General features: G+C 42.5%; 1 pseudogene; it reads left to right on the top strand.

The window, feature by feature from the left end:
• Positions 1-839: 839 nt before the first annotated feature.
• Positions 840-13,938, top strand: LOC111959755 (intraflagellar transport protein 88 homolog; annotated as a pseudogene).
• The last annotated feature ends 190 nt before the right edge of the window (positions 13,939-14,128 follow it).

The raw sequence follows: 14,128 nt of genomic DNA, 5'->3' as shown, positions 1-14,128 counted from the left end.
TAAGTAGTCAGTATCTATTCGTAATTTAACTTATTTAATGAGCTAGTTAATGAGCTAGCTAGCTGGCCAACTGGTTGATCTGATGAACTGCCATAGTAGCTAGGCTAACTACTATAGTTTGCCTTGTGAGTCAATGCCATTCTGATTCTTTATAGCTACTGTCTGTCAGTCAGTCAGTGTGCTTTGATGTGTGAGGATCTGTGTTTATTGCACTATAACCCAATACTACATCACGTGATTGAATATTAGCAACTGTTGGCCTGGGTGTCTGTGTGTGTGTGCTGGAAGTAACAGTTAGCCCCAGATAAGTGTGCTGGGAAGCTGTGGTTAGCCTTGAGCGAGAACAGTGTGCTTTCTATGCAGGTGCAAGTGGCTCAAACAATGTTACAGAGCTGTCTGACCTCAGTCTCTGGGGTGTGGGAGCGTAATCTACACAGCAACAGCGCCGGACACCAAGGAGCTCCAAGAGGCTGGGACCAGTCTGAGCGCCGGCGATAGGCTGAGCAAAGTTTAAACCACGCTCAGCCTCTACTGTGACGGGTTGGAACTATGTCTATCACCGTATAAGAACAGCTGTTTACTTACATCCTGCCAGTTCTCTGTTCTATCCTGCGAGGTGATACAGAGGTGATACAGAAAACCCGTATATACAAAAATTGCATTTACCATTTATCGCTTGAGTTTAATAAAAATACTTAAAGTATATTCGGTGACTCTGAATCACATGTTGTCCTGATACCAGATTTGAATTGACGCAAATCCCTTATAGATGCAATGCATCAAATCTAAAACTTATTTTGTTGCCCTCCTTCACATAGCCTGACAGATTCGCAGAGGAGATGGAGCATGTGCATCTTGCTGCTGACGAAGAAGATGACCTATACTCGGGCTACAACAAACAATCAAACATTTGATTCGGAGTTAGTTTTAGCAAGCCTCGTGTCTTTGAATTAGAGTACTGCCTCATCTTCACTCTTGTTTCATACTGAATTTGTGATGAATTATAGTATTGTTGAGTTCATATCTTGTGTTTAACAGGAGCTTGACAATGATGCTGGTTTTCAGCAAGCAGTCAGGCCAGCCATGGGAGAAGGCCCCATGTGAGTGTTATAACAGTGTAATTTACAGTTAGTCGAGATATGGCATAATTAAAGCAATGTGCTAATGGCAATAAAAACTGAATTGAGTTCTACATTATTTGTGTTTATTTTCTAAGATGACTGCCAAGTTTCCTGGCATTGCCATTGGAGGACAGGCTTTGGGAACCTCTTTTGGAGTAAGTATGGATTGTGTAAGATTTGGTTTACTTGTTGCAGCATGTTGATTGTAAATCAATGTTTCAGTGATGGGTAGGCTATAAAGTAGGTTTAAGATTGAATTTTGGTACTGTGATTCTAAGTATGGGATGCAATCAAATTGTTCACAGATTAATGAAAAGAAGGCACATAGAGCCAATATCAATTTAGAAGATATAGAGTATTTTATTGCATTTGAGCATGTTTTGAGATTTCAAGAACAAGGTTTGGCAGTGAGAGCGGGCTTCTGAAGGTGAGAACTCGGGTCATGGTATACTTGCCAGCAAGTGAGGTGATGTGAGGTTAAATGTTAGCTAAGTGTTGAGACAGGGTTATATAGCAAACACCTGAACACATAAAGCCATGATTTTAAATATGTTTTTAGAGAAAATACCATGTCTGTAAAAAGTAATCTGATTATTTAGTAATGAGTTGATGGGGTTTTATCTTTTTTTTTAAACCACGCGCTATTGCATAAATGCATGTTCTAATTTGTAAATCTGTCTTTAATGCTGTGACTTGCAGTCTAGGATGCAAATGGCCTCACCTATGGGCAGACCCATGACTGGAGCTGTACAGGTGTGAGCATCAGTATTCAGTTCCTCTAGTTTTCCTACTGCCCACTGGGCACACACTGGTTGAATCAACTTCATTTACACGTCATTTCTATGACGTTGAACTAACGTGGAATAGATGTTGAATTGACGTCTGTCCTCAGTGGGTGGATTCTAATATCTCGTGAACAGACGCATGTAACACTGGTATCGTAGTGTCAGTCAACAGACTGTGGGATAAGACGACTAACAAGGAACTTTATTCCGGTGCAGCTAGGCCTACAGTATGACTGCAGTCAGAGCAGCAGGCTACTCTTCAGCCATGACCAGAGGGGAGTTTACCAGGGAGGGAGAGGGCTGTGTGTTGGTCACATTCACTAGTTTATTGGAGACCACAAGTATAGAACGTAATATCAAAACCTGTTTCTTATATTTTCAGGTTCTGCATTTGACCCACTGGGTCAGTCCAAAGGACCAGCTTCTCTGTTGGAGGGAAAAAGTGAAGATACGTAAGTGTTTGTTTCTGTCTCTGCTGCTGACCCTCATTTCAATATGTGATTCTCAGGATTTCTCCTGTGATTCTGTAGGATGATGAAGGTATAATGATGGTTAGGATGATTGAGGTATATTGACGGCCATGTTGTTTTCAGGCCAGATAAGAAGGCGAAGGTCCTGAAGAAGGTGAATGACCTGATAGAGGAGAGTTGCCTGGCGCACAGCTGTGGAGTCCTACAGTTGGTCAGTGTACGTACCCCTGCCTCATATCTGTACAGAAGGACTTAGAGACATCACAGACTCAGGAATGTGTAATGCTTTACCTCTAACATCGTTATTTCTACCATTGTTATTACAGTCCCTAGATCAGCGGTTCCCAAACCAGGGGTCACGACCCCATTTGAGAATTTCCAAAATCCTCGTAAAAAAAGATATATATTATAATATCATCTTTGTCTCTCAAAATCATTTAAATGTGGTTAACCTTAAAAATATAAATTAAAATCTAAAAGTAAAAACCAGAGAGCACACTTAGATCAGGGAAATGGTCGCACTTGACGGTTGGACTTGATTCATTCCCACAGTGAATGGCTAAGCCCAGTACGCTATAAAACCACACGCTATTGCAGAGACTGATATGGTGAAAACAATGTGTGGAGAGGCAGAGGCACAGAAACTCACATCAATACCTTTGTCAGATAACACTGTGAAACTAAGAATTGATGCTATAGCTAGCAGTCAGGAGGAAACTCTTGACTGATGGACTCAAACTCCTCACCTTATGCCCTCTAAATTAACGTTAGCTGTGAGGGCCGAGACGCATTGACTTATGTCCGCTACATGTCGGGGGATGCTATTCACAAGGACATATTGTTCTGTCTCAAGATTCTCGAGCATGAAACAGTACAAGGGATGCGTGGCTATATTGACGAAAAACAGATTCCATGGGATCGAATGGTGGGCTTCTGCACAGATGGGGCTCCATCTATCACCGGACGGCGGGCAGGCCTCTGCACTCTAGTTATGAATGTGTCTCCCTCTGCCATGTGAACGCATTGTATGATACACCCACTGAGCTATAATAGATACCCCGAGAGCAACTGGCGGCAGAAGAGCTGAGCGCAGAACTCGGAAATATGCAGTACAGGTAAGTGCGGTTGTAAACTAAATCGCACACGCCTGTTCGCAAAACTATCAGATCATGACAATGTTCTATTTCATACCGAGGCTTGGTGGTTATCGAGGGGGAGTGTTGGAAAGATTTTTCGAATTGAGAGAGAAACTGTTGTCATTCGCAATGGATACCATTTAAAAAAATATATAATTAAACAGACTTACACTTTCTGTGTAATGAAAATAAAATGTGTCTCATTGCCTATCTAACAGATATATTTGGAGAACTGAACGCAAGCATGCAGCGGAAATACAAAATAATTCTACAGATGAGTGACCGAATCAGCAAAATCTGTTTGACTGTGATCCTGGCTCAGTTGACATGCAGGTAAATTAAGTCGATCAGCTGCTCGAGCTGACCGAATGCTGCAGACAACGCATTCACGTGCCACTATTGAGGAGTTTTGTTTCCCGATTCAAGGGAAATACGGTGCTGTCTCCCTCCGAGCATTACAACTCATGGTACGCTGATTCAGTGCTCTTATCTGTATTAAAAACCAATATTGATCAAGGTTGGATGTGACAGGAGAGATGCCCCCCGTACTTCGAGAAGCTCCAACGCGATATGCATCAAGGACACCCATCTCATTAGTGGTGGTGAGATAAGAGAAATTATGTCAGACTAATTTGCAATTGACTGTCATAGCCCCACATTAAAAGTATATGATGGTGAGTTGAGAATACAATCAGAAATACTGTTAGAATGTTTTGCAATTGATTGCCATGGCCCCAATTTAAAAAAGTAATCATTGGCTGTTAATTACATAATTATTTTTCCACATGGTTGGGGTCACGAGAATTTTCAGGTATTAAAATGGGGTCATGGGCCAAAAAAGTTTTAGAACCCCTGCCCTAGATAGAGGCAGGGTGGAAGGACAAAGCATTGGTGAGACAGAGGGAGCAATCAGGCAATGCAGACCACATCAACCTGGACCTTACCTGCTCTGTGAGTACAATAACAACTGTCAATAGAAATACTAATCAGTCCACATCACCTGGACCTCACATGCTTGTGAGACGCAATGTATTTTAAGGTAAATTTTGGTCTGATCACAGGGATCAGAGTTGATATTTAGGTATTTTATTAACTTGGAGACTCAATACACTAACAATGACATGTACGCAGAGGCCCTGAACACTTACCAGGTCATCGTAAAGAACAAGATGTTCAGTAATGCAGGTGGGTGGGAGAAGGATGTCATATTTTAGATTAGCCACTGAAATGACAGACCAGCACTGATGAGCATTACTGGGCCAAACACCTGTTTGTCAGAAAACTATTTTTTACTTTCTTTCCAGGAAGGTTAAAAGTGAACATGACCAACATCTACTTCAAGCAGAAGGATAAAGATCATGCAGAACATCAATGTGGTCTTCATCCCCATGGGCAAGTACTCTGACGCCCTGAGCGAGAGCCCCAACAGCTTTAACTTGATCCTGTGTGTTACCACGCCATTGGAGACATAGAAAGGATGAAGAAGGCTTTTCCGAAGCTCATCTGTGTCTTCTGGGGGATCGACAAGTACATCCCACCCAACGTGAGCACTTCTATTCTATTCTCAAACTGAACATAGTCAGCACAGTGAAGTGTACACTACACTATGAGTCCAGTCTGCACGCTTCAGCACATGGAAAGTTCTAGGCTTTATTGTAGTACGACTTACTGCATGTTATGCTTCTCAAGTCATCTACGTTAGTTTTGTTTTCAGGATGACACCCATGCCAACCTGGTGATTGAAGCCATCAAGAACGACAAGCTGCACCAAATGGAGAGAGAACGATAACAGTCTTATTCATACATTATACAAAACATCACTGTTCATCTGTATGAAATGTTTCAGCCATTGTATTTGGCCGCTGGAATCTGTTCTCTTGACTGCAGGAAAGCCCTGGCTGAGAAATTCATCATGACATGAGCCAAGCTCATCTCCCCAACATTCGCTGCTGGATTTGACTAGTGTTTTTCCAAACCTCAACACTAGAGGGCAATACAGGGTAAATGTGGGCTGGCGTCCCCTTGGTACAGTAATGGCAATACTCTGTGTGGTTGTTTCTGTAGGTGTGTGAACATGGTGAAGAGTTTCCAGTATAACGACCTAGAGATCACCAAAGCCATCACCTACCTGAGACAGAGGGACTTCAACCAGGTTGGTGTGTGTCACCGACTATGAACAGTCTTCCCTTGTACCACATGAAGGAAATTGCATGTTTTTCCTTTTCACTCCATCCTGTCTGTATGTATGTACGTTGTATTTTCTGTCTATGTATCAGTTTCTCCCTTCAGCTGTTTCACCACAGCTTTTCTCCTCTTCACTCCCTCCATTTTGTTTGTTTTCCTTTTCTCCATGACTCTTAAGCTCAAGGTATGTGTTATACTCATTTGTTTGTATGTGTAATGTCCTTGTCAGATGTTGTGAGGTGTGTGTTTGTATGCTATATGACTGTGTAAATGGTATAGTGATGCTAAGTGATTGGGTTCCTTCTACAGGCTGAGGAGACTCTGAAGACGTTTGAGAAGAAAGACAGCAGAGTGAAGAGTGCTGCAGCCACTAAGCTCTCTTTCCTCAACTTCCTGGTAAGACCCTCTCATTCTGATTATCGATATTATATAGTCATATTAGGGAAATACTCCTATATTCAATCATCATTAGCGTACTTCCTTGAACTGTATGGCATATGTAGATCTCTTGGTGAGATTACCTCTGACCCATCACAAGAAGGACTATGACCAGGCTGACCGCTATACTGACCTGGCCATGACGGCCGACCGCTACAACCCAGCGGCGCTCATCAACAAGGACGATACAGTGTTTGTGAAGAAGGACTATGAGAAGGCTACAGAGTTCTAAAAGGAGGCTCTCCGGAACGAATTGTCCTGCACTGAGGCCCTACTGTATATAACCTGGGTAAATAAAACAGTCAGGACTCAGCAAGATCATTGGGAGCTCAGGGATCTGTTTAATATGCTATTATTAATCTTGCGCCGTAGTCTTCCTTTTCTCACAGAATGTGCTTTTTCCTCAGGTCTGACCTATAAGCGTCTGGGGCGTCTGGAGGAGTCTCTAGACTGTTTCCTGAAGCTCAAAGCCATCCTGAGGAACAGCGCTCAGGTCATGTGGCAGCTAGCCAATCTGTATCCTCACAGAATACTGGGTCTTTGAGCGTTGCCTAAAAACAATGTTATTTAAGGAGCGCTTGTCTACAACTTAGAGCGTTATTATAATATATAGAGGGCTACATGTTTTGCGTATATGTGATCCTTGACTGCAGCTCAGCTTTGAGATGTTGGAGGACCCCCATCAGACCATAGAGTGGCTGATGCAGCTGATTCGTGTGACACCCACAGACCCCCAGGTGATGGCCGAACTGGGAGAGCTCTACGACAGCGAGGGAGACAAGTCTAAGGCCTTCCAGTACTACTACGAGGTCAATCTCTCTCAACGCAGTACTGGGATTTTCTATAATCAGATAATCATGATATACTTCTAAGTTTCAATGCTTATCACAATGTATCTGTATATCATTTTGATTCACAAGTCTAAATTGTAGGAACTACTGTAGTTGATTACAAAAATCAGTCGCATGAAGACTTTGGGTGAAATCTGAACTGTCTCCATGGTCTTTGTTCTTGTTCAATCCTTGAGGTATTCCCCCTCCAACATTGACGTTATTGAGTGGCTGGGGGCCTACTACATTGACACTCAGTTCTGTGAGAAAGCCGTCCAGTACTTTGAGCCACACTAATCCAGTAAGTCTGTAGTCCTCATCTCACTATAATATTGCTGTGTATGTGTCTTGAGTTTGTACATCATAATGTAACAAGTGATATGCTTTGTTTGTTGTGCCTCTATTCTGGCATATCTGCCCAGTAGCCTGGGGACAAAGTAATGTTGTATCATGCCCCTGCAGTATTGATAACTTGTCAAGTCGTTTCATGCGAACTCAAGTCTTAGGCCTTAGACTCCAGTACTTTGAGCCACACTAATCCAGTAAGTCTGTAGTCCTCATCTCACTATAATATTGCTGTTTCTATTTCGCAACAAAGCCTCCTTCACTCACGCCGCCAAACTTACCCTAGTAAAACTGACTATCCTACCGATCCTCGACTTCGGCGATGTCATCTACAAAATAGCTTCCAATACTCTACTCAGCAAACTGGATGCAGTTTATCACAGTGCCATCCGTTTTGTTACTAAAGCACCTTATACCACCCACCACTGCGACCTGTATGCTCTAGTCGGCTGGCCCTCGCTGCATGTTCGTCGTCAGACCCACTGGCTCCAGGTCATCTACAAGGCTATGCTAGGTAAAGCGCCGCCTTATCTCAGTTCACTGGTCACGATGGCAACACCCACCCGTAGTACGCGCTCCAGCAGGTGTATCTCACTGATCATCCCTAAAGCCAAAACCTCATTTGGCCGCCTTTCCTTCCAGTTCTCTGCTGCCTGCGACTGGAACGAATTGCAAAAATCTCTGAAGTTGGAGACTTTTATCTCCCTCAACAACTTTAAACATCTGCTATCTGAGCAGCTAACCGATCGCTGCAGCTGTACATAGTCCATCGGTATATAGCCCACCCAATTTACCTACCTCATCCCCATACTGTTTTCATTAATTTACTTTTCTGCTCTTTTGCACACCAGTATCTCTATTTGCACATGATCATCTGATGATTTATCACCCCAGTGTTAATCTGCTAAATTGTAATTATTCGCTCCTATGGCCTATTTATTGCCTACCTCCTCATGCCTTTTGCACACATTGTATATAGATTCTCTTTTTTTTTCTTTTTTCCCCCTACTATGTTATTGACTTGTTTATTGTTTACTCCATGTGTAACTCTGTGTTGTTGTCTGTTCACACTGCTATGCTTTATCTTGGCCAGGTCGCAGTTGCAAATGAGAACTTGTTCTCAACTAGCCTACCTGGTTAAATAAAGGTGAAATAAATAAATAAATAAAAAGTGAAGTGGCAGTTTATGGTGACCAGCTGCTACAGGAGAAATGGTGAGTTTATCATCCACGTCAAAGTGAGTTATTATGTAAATAAAACATTTTGTCAGAATGAATTTGTTATCACCCTTACCGAGATAGAAATAATTACATGTGCAATAACTTGAACACTGCTGCTCCTTGTTCCTTCATCCTCAGGAAACTACCAGAAAGCCCTGGAGACTTACAAAGACATCCACCGGAAATTCCTGGAAAACGTTGAATGTAATCCACCCAATCCCTTCTTGCCCTCTCAGCATTACTTCTCTAATGTAATGGTTTATAAACAATTATGTATTGATGCTGACATCTCTATGGGTGTGTGTTTTTCCCATGTCCCCCTACAGGCCTGTGTCTTCTGGTGAGGCTGTGCACAGACATGGGTCTGAAAGAGGTCCAGGACTACGCCACCAAACTGAAGAAGGTGGAGAATATGAAGGAGATCAGGTACTCTACTTACTAACTACACTCTTGTCTAAGGCTACTGACAGTGACACAACACCATTTGAAGGCACTAGAGACTTTGGCTTCACTGTGTCTTTCCTATGGAAAACAGACAGAGAATACCGACATCTCACTGAATCAGAACCATCTGCTCCTAAATCAGCACTGAGATTTTCTTGGATCAGAACGGTCCTTCTAAGGAGCGAATCTCTCATTCCTGCTCTGTTGTTAACTGGCCCAAGCTTTGCTGACATGATGTCTGTGGCTGTTTTTGCTCTCTGCAAGTCTCTTTGTTTTCACTATAGAAACCAACAAACAGTTGGATAAATCAGAGAGTGTCTGTGTTGTTGTTTTGGTTGATGGTGGATTTGAACAGAGACATCTCTTTCTCTCTACACTAGCGGGTTAAGTCGCCAAGGGAGGGCAGTGCTAGAGGGGCCCGGAGAGAGGGCAGCGCCATCAGTGGTGATTGACCCGGCTCCAACAGGACCCTGAACACCTCCATATGTCTACACACATCTCCAACCCTGTTTAGTTATATATGGATAGTATTCAATCATAAAAATTCATTTCACCAATTATCTATTTTCTCTTCACTGCTGTCTTGAAAGTGGGCACCCCGAACCCTGTCCGCACCCCGCCTAAGAAGGCCATTGGTACGAATAGACATTAGATAGTAATAGAAAAAGAGCTGTTTCAGACTTTCAGTATGACATGATGTTTATCTGTCTAATCCCACTGTCGCTAATCCTAACCCAATACATTTCCATTACATCTCTGACCCGGACTTTCTCTTCTGATAGTAACCCTTTCCTACCTATTCAATTAACCTTTTATAATCGCTCTTTGCCCCACTGCTGTACCTGGGTGTGTTTCGACAAGGGGTACTTCTGACCCGGTCCGCACCCCACCTAAGAAGGCCATCGGTACAAGTCTTCTCTGTGTAGATACAGTATGTGCCCCTTTCCAATACTTTTAATCCAGCTGTTCCAACTGCTGTCACTTTTCTGTACTAACTAGAACAAGTTAAAACAACATTGTTATTCTGGCTTGACCATGTGAAAACAATTATTACTACGAAACCGTCATTGGCACATAAAGGGTCAAAGGCGTTTGATTGACTACATACTACTTGCCCAAAGAATCTCTGAAATTTGTCCATGACCAGACTAGTTATTGTGGTTTCCTACACTAGATATGCTCTGCCATTTTATGTTATAATAGTAATGGCTTAGTTCTACAGTATGCAGTATACTTGCTGATCTTTTCAGTGTTGAAGCAATAATTATCATGCCATATTCCATGTTTTTAAAAAACACAGCTAATCCTCCATCAGCACTCGGTAGTGAAGTGGCCTGTACAAATGTTTACACAAGCTTAGTCTTTCAGTCATTTACTCTTTTTTATTCTTTTATGGCACTTCAGAGATGGATAACAAAGCAGATGAGCAGGACAGTGGTACACTTTGTTTGTGTGGCAGATTGGTCTGGTATTTGGTGTTTTATTAGGATCCTCATTAGATCACACAAACAGTGTGCTAACCCTTTACACAAAGACACACCACACTATTTACTCTCCAACTGTCATTTTAAATTCCCTTTGTGCTCGCTTCATGCTGCTCTAGCTTGATCCTTTAAACTATCCTTGTTCTTCCCTGTCATTCTTCTGTCTTCCTTTTCTCTTTCCACGTTTTTCTTCTGGATCTGTTCTCTCTCTCTCATCCAGGGCCTAAACACAGTCCTCTGCTGTGTTGGGATTAGTTACTTTAAAGTTATTAGTCGTTACATTTAAGGCATTATTTATTTGTGTTACTTTTATGAAAAATATCTGTTTGTTTGACTGCTGGAGGGAGCATGGTGAGCTGCGCGCTCTACCAAACAGGCTACTTACTAACTCAGGTTTGAGCATCAATGTCTTTCATCTGGTGCACTGCTTTCCTGTGATAGCGCAGAACTTGTAGACTATCTCATGGGCTACATAATTAGCCATATATACTGTAAGCCAAACATCTGTACAGATTTCCTATCTTTTCATTCAAAATCTCTCTCGAGCTGCCAGTTCTGGTTATAGACTGCATGTACACGGACTCATAGAGATGTATAGAGGGCACACTTGCCACTAGATGGGGGAAGCCCTCTGTGGGCTTTGCTATCACAGAAGCGATCAATGGCAAAGATCAGAGGTGCACCCTCCTATACATTTCTATGGACAGCAGCTGTCATGACATTTCTCCAAACACCCTTTCTCCGCTCCCCCGAGAGCTAAATGAGGAAACAAGTCGAGATTGGATCATGGAAACTTGCCCGGTAGAGATATGATTCTGAAAGTAACGCACGCGTTGTTTGACAAAGTAACTGTAATAATGCTACCCAATTTGAAAAAGTCACGCATTACTTTACGCCATTTAATGAAAGTAATCTGACTACATCATTTTTTTGTCATTTGTCAAATACACTAAGCCAGGTGAAAGTGTTAAGGTATAAAGTAACTGTTTAGGTAAAAGTAAAGGAATAAACGTTTTCCAGTATGTTAGAAAAAGAAACACAAACATTTGAATTCTCAATTTCAATGACTGAACTACAGTCTAGCTCTACATTCCCAATTCACAGCGTCCAAGAAATCTTCTAGCAGGCTGCTGTTAGCTATGTATGCCAGGAATGACTCCCTCCTGTAACTCGCCACCTCAAGAGAATGTTTGCACTGATCACATTGCAAAGAGAGACCTGAAAATACTCTCAGATATTTGAGAGAACCTCCCTTCTTGCATACACCCCTAAGAGTTTCCCCTCTTTTGACCCTCTTGACTACTAACTCGGAATACATAGTGCTTATACATGCACATTTTGGAGTGGTCGTTATTTAGAAACTGGGGTTATTACGGTTATTTTACTTCAGCAAAGTCATCTACTTATGACTACTCTGTAACTGAGGATCCAGTATAGTTTAAAAGCACTTCTCAGACACTTCCAAATCAATGGTGCCCTTTGATCTAAATGTGTAAGCTGCCCTCTTCTTGCGCAGGGAGGTCTGATCACACCAACAGTTGACAGCTGACCCTTTGACAGGGAAATACATAGCTAGACACTCATGGTATGTGCAATACATTTTTTTCTCAGTTTTGAGGCAGAAAAAGGGGTTGCTTTTCCACTAGAAATCTCACTGCATTTTTTTGGTGAGTGGGGCCTTTGAAAGGCTGTGATTTGAGGATTGTGAGGCCCAACGGAATATTGGGCCTCCTCCTCTTCCTGTTTTTGTGGTTGGAGTTGTTTCCATGACTACCTGGTTGCCAGATGTGAGTGTCTCTTGCCTGTCCCCCACTTTTCTGGACCGCCATACGGACCTATCATCTGAGCCTAGAGCTGCCACACATTCCCTCTCCCTCCTTCTTTCTCTCAAACACACACAGAGGAAAGAGAAGCATGTGGTATTAAACAGCCTCTCATTGTTTATCCCTCTCTAACAGAGTGTAACAATCATTGCTAAATGTGATCCATGCAGTTACAGGGTAATGAAGGGGCCAGTTCCAACAGTAGGCAAGCAGGTTCATCCTGTGTCGTTTTCTCAGACAGTGGGCACCGCAGCCATGGCACCACCGCCAAGGCTGAGCGCAAAAATGAAGGCACTGCCTGGCACCAACGAACCCTACGGGGTCAGCAGCCAGTGAGACATACACACTGCCTCCCTCCACCTTCAACAGTGAAGATGTGCAGTGTAGGTTTTTTTGTCTTCCATTGTACAACTCTACCGCAGTCTTTCAATGGTGTTCCAACTCTTTCCTCTCTGCCATCATTTTCACATTAGGCCCCTGATCCATCTTAACACCTTGTGGACAGAAGCATTACAGAGGCCCAGACTAAACAGACAGACTTATAGAGAGAGAAGCAGTATACCATCCATCTGTCTATAGGCAGTGGACCATAGACCACACACTCTACCTCTCTGTCAGCACTAACACAGCTGTCACCTTCATGAAGTAACTTACCCTCTCTTTCCTAACATTGATTTTCAGGGGATTGGTCTTGTGTTCCCCTTACAATATTTTTAGTCTGTGCTGCTACGATAGTTTATACATTTCACTTACAGTGGAGTTCTAATGTGGGTGTCACTGTGGACACCCCACAGTATCTGCAGGGAGTGTGGTACACAGTTGCCACATATGGCGAGTGATCATGTGTGCAATATGATGATCAATAGTAACTGAATGTGTTTGTGTGCGTGTAGATGCCTCCTATGTGGATCCACCAAAGACTGCATCCAAGAAGCACATAGAGGATGACGACTTCGCTGATGAAGAGTTGGGAGACGACCTACTACCGGAGTAGCCAGTTCCAAGTTCCCCTGATATCCTCCTCCCCTCCTTGACAGTAAGGGTGTTTTCACATATGAAATTCGGTACACTGGTTCAGTTTCCTGGAGCGTTTGTGAGAATTCTACAGAATATGTTTCGCTTTCACAAGACCGGAAAATAACAGTTTCAGGGTGCGATTAGCAAGCCGCACATTTTACATGATGTTAGTGAGCTAGCTAGGTAGCTTGTTTACAATGGGCAAAAAGGTTCCATGCGACTCGCGCTGACGCATTACAATACCTGGTACTCTGGTCCTGGATCTTGGACCCGCTACTATAGCATGGATCCGGATCATAAGGTTATTTGTGAACAACAAGTTCAAAGAATCTATACATCACATTCCACCAGAGTGGTGCAAACTGAGATGATTATTTTCCCATATGCTAGCCTGGATGCATTTTATCACCTGGAAACTTTCTGGGAAAATCCATTGTTATTAACTCTATGGTAACCTCAGGACAGTAATACAGTTTTAACCCAGTTTAGAGGCTCTTCATTTAAATGTATACTTTATAAAATATGTTTATATTGCAAAGCACTATTTATTGTAATTCGCAAGTCTTCCCTGGCTTTTTGTGTTCTGACTGAGGCAAAGAAGTGCATATATGCATCTGATTTGTCTATTTTCAGATAATAAAAAAAATGTCACCATACATTGTTGCTCTTGTTAATTTTGGATGCATGGGTTTGGGTGTTGAAAATATTAATTAGAAACCAGGTTGTTCGAGCCCTGAATGCTGTGGTATATCAGACTGTATACCACGGATTTGACAAAACATTTATTTTTACTATTCTAGTTATGTTGGGAACCAGTTTATAATTGCAATA

This window comes from Salvelinus sp. IW2-2015, linkage group LG36 (genome assembly GCF_002910315.2).
Source record: "Salvelinus sp. IW2-2015 linkage group LG36, ASM291031v2, whole genome shotgun sequence".
Classification (NCBI taxonomy): domain Eukaryota; kingdom Metazoa; phylum Chordata; class Actinopteri; order Salmoniformes; family Salmonidae; genus Salvelinus; species Salvelinus sp. IW2-2015.
This window is presented reverse-complemented; position numbering and strand designations above follow the sequence as displayed.